The sequence below is a fragment of the Sinocyclocheilus anshuiensis genome, unplaced genomic scaffold (assembly GCF_001515605.1).
Source record: "Sinocyclocheilus anshuiensis isolate Anshui unplaced genomic scaffold, SAMN03320099.WGS_v1.1 scaffold180, whole genome shotgun sequence".
NCBI classification, from domain to species: domain Eukaryota; kingdom Metazoa; phylum Chordata; class Actinopteri; order Cypriniformes; family Cyprinidae; genus Sinocyclocheilus; species Sinocyclocheilus anshuiensis.
This window is the reverse complement of record NW_015554093.1, coordinates 2,031,918-2,039,719: the sequence shown is the minus strand read 5'-3', so window position 1 is coordinate 2,039,719 and position 7,802 is coordinate 2,031,918. Positions and strand designations below refer to the sequence as shown.

The following is a 7,802-nucleotide window of genomic DNA, read 5'->3' as shown; positions in this document are numbered from 1 at the left end:
GTGTGTGTGTGTGTGTGTGTGTGTGTGTGTGTGTGTGTGTATGTGTGTGTGTGTGTATATGTGTGTATATATGTATATGTGTATTTATATATTTATCAGTCTGGCGAGTAAACAAAAAAATTTACTAGCCAGTGGCGATTCAATTGCCAAGATGTTCGTAGAGGGCTGATAATGTTGTGATGCCTAAATTAACTTTTTATGTTTTTACGTTTTAAGTCTTGTATTTATTTATTAAGACAACATAGTATGTCATTTTAATATCAGCCATAACATGAGACACAATATTGTCCAGATTTGTAACAGATGTGGATCCGTTTAGCCCTAACCTCTACAACAGTTTTCTTTTGTGTGTGTGTACATTATTATACAGCCCTATGATATCTCCTTAGCATATTGGCTACATTGAAAGTCTTTTCATATTTATAGTGTTGCTGCAGGCTATCATTACTTCCTGATAACATGTGACACAGATCCATCCCATCGCAGTCACAGGAACACATACTAAAAAGAGCTACAGAAAGAATCAGGCCTTGTCTCCGTTTGCTTTCTGACTCACTTGCCAGACTCCTGCTATTTGGCTGTCTCGCTTTTCAGCACTTCTTGCATGGACAGATCCTTGATGTGCAATACATGTACAGTCTCCCTTTCAGTGCGGACGGACGTCTATTGATGCTGTGGAGGGTGAAGGAATGATCCACCCTAAGGGAGGCCAGACATCTACAGCTTCAGAGCGTTTCACTGATGTCTGGGAAGAAGGCTGCATGCCTAGCGCTCTGGAGGAGCTGCCCCTCTGTCTGGTTGAGCTCACTTATTTGTCCTGTATTCAGCAGTGTTGAAGGTTTGGCATCAAGGAAAAGCCCTTGTGCTGAGCTGAGTCACATGACTGTCTGTGTGAGCTCATAGCTAATTGGTTGTGTCTCTTAAGTCACTAGGCGGTCTAGAAATCAGCCCAAACTTTGTTCAGACACAGTGTATGTAGATTTTTTTTTAGGCTGAAGCAAATTGGGATACCAAGGAGAGTGCGGAGAACACGGTCACACAGTGTTCACATGTCATGCTCGTTCTATTGAGGTCCAAGGTCACGCATGCACAGTTCGTCCACACGCGCAAACATGCGGTCTCTCTTAAGGCAACACATGGCCTGGAGTACCAGGCAGCTTTTAATCCAGGCTGACGTGTGACTCAGTCCCCATGCCAGCCAAAGCAAGAGGAAAAAAAACACTAGGGATCACTTCTCTGGATGATGATAAGTTGGGAAAAAGGTCACTGCTGAGATCCTTGTCTGTTTCCACCTCCAGGGAAGTAATTTTTTTATTTTGTACCCTCCTTTCCATTTCGCTCATTGGCATCGGATGAACTTTACTTGCTAACCCAAATGAATTGTTAATGGACCTCAGGTCATTGAGAAGCATTCAAACACTGTGCACGTTCGCAATGGTGTGAAACCAGTGATTAAGTCCGCTTAGGCACTTATCATTACAAGAGGTCCAGGTCAGACACGCTAGTTGCCCAGGCAGCCTTTGAAGCCGCAGATTACATTGTGTAGTTTGAACCGCAGTACTCAACATAAGCAGCGCAGCCCACGACACGTACTATAATGCTGCGCTATGGACAAGCGTGGCTGGTTTTGGTATAAATCCCTGATTTATTTTGAGGCGGTCGGGGGGGATAGACTTGGACGCATTCCAGAGTGATGCAGAAAGCAGATAATTAAAGGAGCCCACTGCTTTTCCTGAATGTTTTGAGAGTAGGTAGAATGGGTAAGCAGCAACAGATAGGGTAGGTAATTACCTGGCATTACAGAATAGGAGAAGGTGCCAGTTGCCAGAGCGAGTAGGAGGTGGGGTGGGCAGGTGCGAGCAGAGTAAATGCTTCGCTCTACGTGCGACCTAGCATTCCTGTTGTCTTCTAAACTAAGTGCAAGTTCACGTGACCTGCACTCCAATTTATTTCCCCGCTCCACCGTAGTCGTGCTCTGTTTACACTGAATTTGCATAGTTGCATAGCAGATGGCTTTAACCGGGTCAGGTTTCCGTAGTTTTCCATAGTTTTGCATATTCGGTGTATTTTTGATGTTAAGGCCTGGTTTGTGCCAGAACGTCCTCCATTATTCCAAAGTCATTGTACACACACAATCAAAACATCTGCTCTCTTTGTGGCATCATGCCATTGGGACTGCAAAAACATGTTGTTTTTGAAAAATATACCCAGACATCAATGCTTTAAAATAAATACTAATCCTAAAAACAGCCTACCAATTTTTTTGAGTGTCGACAAACATTACGTTTTCAAGACGTGACACAACAGCCAAAGACGTCTGTCTGCATTAATAAGGACATAGCACCAGTGTTTTAGAGGAAGTGAATTTAAATACCTTTCCGAATAGGGTCTTACAGTGCAAATTGTGTAGCAGCTACTGTAAAGCACAGCGCTAATTAAACCACTACTTCTAAATTATCAAATTTAGGTAGGGTTAGGGGTATGTTTGTTTGCAATACCATCAGGGCGGAAGTGTTATCCATTGTGAGCTTGTGCAAGCCTCCGGAGCGTGTAACTTTACACTGCGGCATTCACAGCCACTGCTGATCCACCTCCTCATGCCCAGTGACCTCCCAGCAGCGCACAGGGGATGTGGATTACAAAGCAACGGAGAGATGGAGGGGAAAAAGAGAGATTGTAAAAGGAAAGGGAAGCAGGAATAGGGTCACTAGTTTTCTTGGTCGACTAGTTTATCTACACTTTCCATATTTTTAGCAGCAGTACTTTTGTAACACTGTCCTTAAATCCATCCTATTTAGAGCAACATGCAGATCTTTGGTCATTGTGTCAAGTCTTGCATGTTTTTTTGAAGTTGCAATGAAACCAAAGTAGCGACAGATCTTTCCTTCTGTTTTGTGATGAATATACGAGTGAAATGGATTATTGAAAAATGGTGAGAACTTGGATCAATCCATCATTGGTTGATTGGATGGAGGCAGATGAGAATGTGAGCTTGCAGTTGATTTTAAGAAAGCTGGGCGTTTTAAGTTGACTTAATGATTGGGGACCAGCATACGTCACCAGAAAGAAGTCTGACATTTTGATTACAAATTAAGAGCACAAAAGATGGATGAATTATTCACAATAAGATAAGTAACATGCATTTAGAAAATAGGGTGAATTTCCATTTCATGCCAACTTTTAAGTGTCCCACCACAAGCGTTTTAGGATGTGTCTGGAAACCCCAGCATGTTTGAATTCAAGGATGTGTCATGTTAATGCCCCATAAGAAATGTTCAACTTGTGTCTGGTGAATCCCAAAAAGCCTAATTATACAGGGCTTCCTTAACAGTGATTAATCAACTAGTCATTCAGACAACCCTCCAACCAGCCAATTTTGAAAATATGTAGCTTTACACATCCCCAGGCAGAAGAGGGCAGAGGAGGGAGGGGAGATAAGTGAGTGAAAGTGAAAGAGGAGCAGGAGGAGAGCGATAGGGGTTGGCCTGGCCTCGGTTATGGCAGAACAATAGAGGTCAGGTGATTAACAGCCGATTGCTTGAGTGGCTCCTCAGTTCACGCTCCTTTCTAAGAGACAGGAGACAGGAGATTTACTTCAGCCTGATAGGTGTTGGACTGACGGCTGCTACAGGAGGTCTGTAAATCTTGTGATGTTAAACAGCTGTCTGCCCGCCCATCCGTCATGGCGCAGAGGCGTAGAGGAGCAGCAGCCCGCCGCTGTGCCAGCGATGACTGGCCCATCTCCAGGCCACACTTCGGCACACCGTCACATGGCTCCCTCGTCCCCATGCCAGTCTGATGTCAGCACTGCAACACACTCATTTATCCTCATTGCCACTGTGCTAGCATGGCCGAGCCCTGGGGAAGAGATCTGCATAGATCCGGAGGTGGTTTCGCTTTCTGCCTGTTGTGAGCTGCACTGGGTGGCCTAAGCACACTGACATCACATCCACCCATCCTACTCATTTCTGATAATTTGCAGCCCAATCTAATCCTGTAGCATGGCTTGTTGTACGTCTCGCTCTTCAATAAATGCCAAGATGTCAGCGCCACTCCTGCATCCATCTTCTTTGTTGTGTTAAATCTGATGATGATATATGCAAAATGGCTTCCCTTTGTTAGCGTGATTGCCAGTGATTTGTCAGCATGCATACTTCCAGTCCATGGCCATGTGACTTTCAGTGCTCCAATTAGCAAAAGCCCTGATCGTATTAGTTCTGTGTCCACTGCTGAAATGGCACGATTAATTCAACCATATGACAAAAAGTGACCTAATTAAACTGAAGGAGACACTACGAGACACAGTCTGTTTATTAGCAGTGCAGACGGATATTTTATTCTCCAGAGGAGTGTAAAAATTAATTCCCAATACAACAGAAGTTCCCTATTATTAATTAGTAACCTGCACTTTAGCATTTTAGCTAAACAAATTAAAATCTCAGCAGGAGAGCCCAAAACACATTGGGCCCCAGGCTTAACTGCAGTTCACAATGACTCAAACAAGACAAAAAAAGGACAAATTTGTCGTTCCCCAACAGTTTGGCTGCACATCTTGCGGAAACCTGCGTCACGTGAACATGTGACGTAGAGGCTCCTCTGTAATCAGTCATGGATGCATGGTAGAGCCCTTGCTTGACAGCTGCAGTGCTCCGCCGCAGGCTCGTTCTGCAATGTGCACAGCTCACCACAAGCTGTGCCACCTCGCTCCTTTGTCCCTCATTGCTGCATAGAGGCCGCAAGTTTACATAACTAGCTAACAGTGCTAACGAGTACTCCCCACACTGTTGCTGCAAACTTTAGTGTGATTTTTGGTAGTGATTGTTGCTTATTTTGATGTAAGTTATGGGACAGTGTCCCCAGAGGCCACTGGCGGCTGGCAGGGTCCACTCATCTGAGTGATGACAATGTCCTTATAGATCCTATTAGCTTCACCCAGTCGTCTCAATTCCCATGGGTCAGAACAAAAGTATAGAGAAAGGCAGAGATTAAGAAGGGTCAAAGCCATTTCGTGTTCTTGCGGTGCAGTTTAGAACAGCAGCGGGCTCAGTAGTGTGCCCTGTGGCACCTCACAAGATAGCTGCTTGCATACTGCTTTTTTCCCTGCAGTGGCTGTTGATTTTGAAGCCGATAGAATGTGATGTTCTACTGAAGCTCAGAGACAGTCAGTCAAAGCCTACAAGGCCATTTATGCCACGTTGGAAAAAAAATCTCTGCAGAGTAATTCTGTTTCTGCTGGGGTTGGGCTTTTTTTCTGATGGTTTGATGCACATTGCAGGCATATATGCAGTGAAGTTAGTTTTATCTTTATCAGTCAGGGGAGATTGACATAAGGCATTTAACTTTTCCTAATGGAGAGTGATGGATGAGGGATGTTTTTTTTTTATAATCTTATAAAAATAATTTTGTTGTTTCAAATATATGTGAAAGTATGCATGCTGGTGACAAGATGACGGATAATGGGTCATCTTGGTCCACTCTAAATTGGTTTTATTTATGATGGCTCTTCCTGAAGGCAGTAATGGAGGAATATGATTTTGTTTTGAATCACCATATGCATTTATCCATTTTGTTTCCATTTCGGAACTCAAACTGCCGCTCATCTCGCCAAATACTCATATTCAAGTATACTTCCAGGAGAGTCATACTTGGTAACACACATGGTTACACACACTCACGCATACAGTATTCACTGACTCTGAAATACCCACATCTGTAACCTACACACACTCTGTCGCTCTCTTGTTTCCTCGCTTATGCACACACACATTTTCATCTTTGTGCAGCTGAAATGCACAGTTGAACTTGTAGAGGTAAAGCATTTTCTGGCGTACCTCCCGGACACATTCAGAGCTAAAAAGAAAATTCAAATATGTAATAATAGGTATATGTTTAATCATCATAATTATAATCTGTGAACAGCTAGATATTTATATATGTGAATGGTGATGCTATAATGGTTGGCTTGGTTGGAGTGTTTTATAGACCTCTGTTGTGTGAACCTGAGGGGAACTGACTTTATGGAACCAATTGATCCCCAAGTAAATCGCAAAAAAGAAAATGAAAAAAGTGAAAGTTAGTTTTGAGAAAAAGTCTACTATTTGTTTGCAAATGCCACTGATATTTTGTTTGATATAATTTCAAATAAAAGTTTAATATAAAAGATATGATAGACAGTGAGCAGTTACAGGAGATACTCTGATTTTGTTTGATTGTTCTCATTGATATCTACAATAAATGTGTATCTAACAAGGATATTATAGTTTTGAATTTTTAAATTAGTTTTTATTTTAATATCGTTTTCAAATTTCAGTTTAGTTTTAGTTAGTTTCATTAATGGTTTTGTTAGTTTTAGTTTAGTTTTTATTTTGTGAACACATTTCTATTTAGTTTTTATATATTTTAGTTTAAATGTAAAAAAAAAAAATATATATATATATATATATGTTTTTAAATAAGTCTCTTATGTTCACCAAGCCTGCATTTATTTCTTCAGTGTCACATGATCCTTCAGAAATCATTCTAATATGCTGATTTGCTGCTCAAGAAACCTTTTTTAATGATTATTATCAATATTTAAAACAGTTGAGTAAATGTTTTCAGGATTCTTTGATGAATAGAAAGATCCAAAGATCAGCATTTATCTTAAATGAAAAGCTTTTGTAATATTATACACTATACCATTCAAAAGCTTAGGGTCAGTATAATTAGTTTTTTCTTTTGGAATTTTTCATAGAATTCTTTGAACAATTATAGAAATTAATAATTGTATTTAGCAAGGATGCTTTAAATTGATCAAAAGTGATGATAAAGACATTTATCAAGTTACAAATGATTTCTATTTCAGATAAATGCTGTTCTTCTGAACTTTCTATTCATCAAAGAAACCTGAAAAAAATCTACTCAGCTGTTTTCAACATCATCATAATAACTTTTTTTTTTTTGAGAAGCAAATCAGAATATTAGAATAATTTATGAAGAATCATGTGACTGGTGTAATGATGCTAAACATTTATCTTTGAAATCACAGGAATAAATTACATTTTAAAATATATTTAAATAGAAAACAGTTATTTTAAATATTTCACAATTTTACTGTTTTGCTGTACTTTGGATCAAATAAATTGGTGAACAGAAGAGACTTCTTTAAAAACATTAAAAATCTTACTTCGAGTATGAATGAAACATATACTGCATGGAGTGTTTTGTGCTCCGTGATGTTCATCTTGCCTTATTCTGGGTCCGAATAAAACATCAGGTCATGCTGAGACACTATCCTGTCTCTTTGAATTTAAATCTATATTTATAAACACCGGCTCTTGAAAACCTCTATGCAAACACACTTGCCTGAAAAAGTGCAGAGGACGAATTTACGTGATATTAAAAGTGGGGGGGGGACACGTCCCCCACGTGATCTACGCCCCTGCCCTCCAGTGCTGGATTTGAATAAACCTGTTCTTTGTAATCGTCATTGAAACTCTGTAAACTTTATTTTTGTCCATATGTGTTTTCAATGCATTAATTTGTAGAGCCCGACCGATATATCGTTTGCCGATACAAAAAATGGAAGTGAAATGTGACAACATGCCCCATAGGTGGAACACATTGTAACATCCGAGGGGCACGTTGTAACTTGACCATATGAAAATCTAAAATCTTATCTGATCGAATGAAAAAAATATACAAGACAAACTAAAATATTTTGTTAATAAAAATAAAAAAAAGATAAAATAAAATATATGTATAAATATTATTATATATATATATATTTTTTTTAAATAAAATAATGGCGTTTTTTAAGAATT

At 39.9% G+C, this 7,802-nt stretch overlaps 1 protein-coding gene across 3 annotated transcripts in view; it reads left to right on the top strand.

Moving 5' to 3' along the window:
• LOC107669357 (neurexin-1-like) overlaps positions 1-7,802 on the top strand; it is a 414,348-nt gene that overhangs the window by 8,041 nt on the left and 398,505 nt on the right. The window lies entirely within an intron of this gene.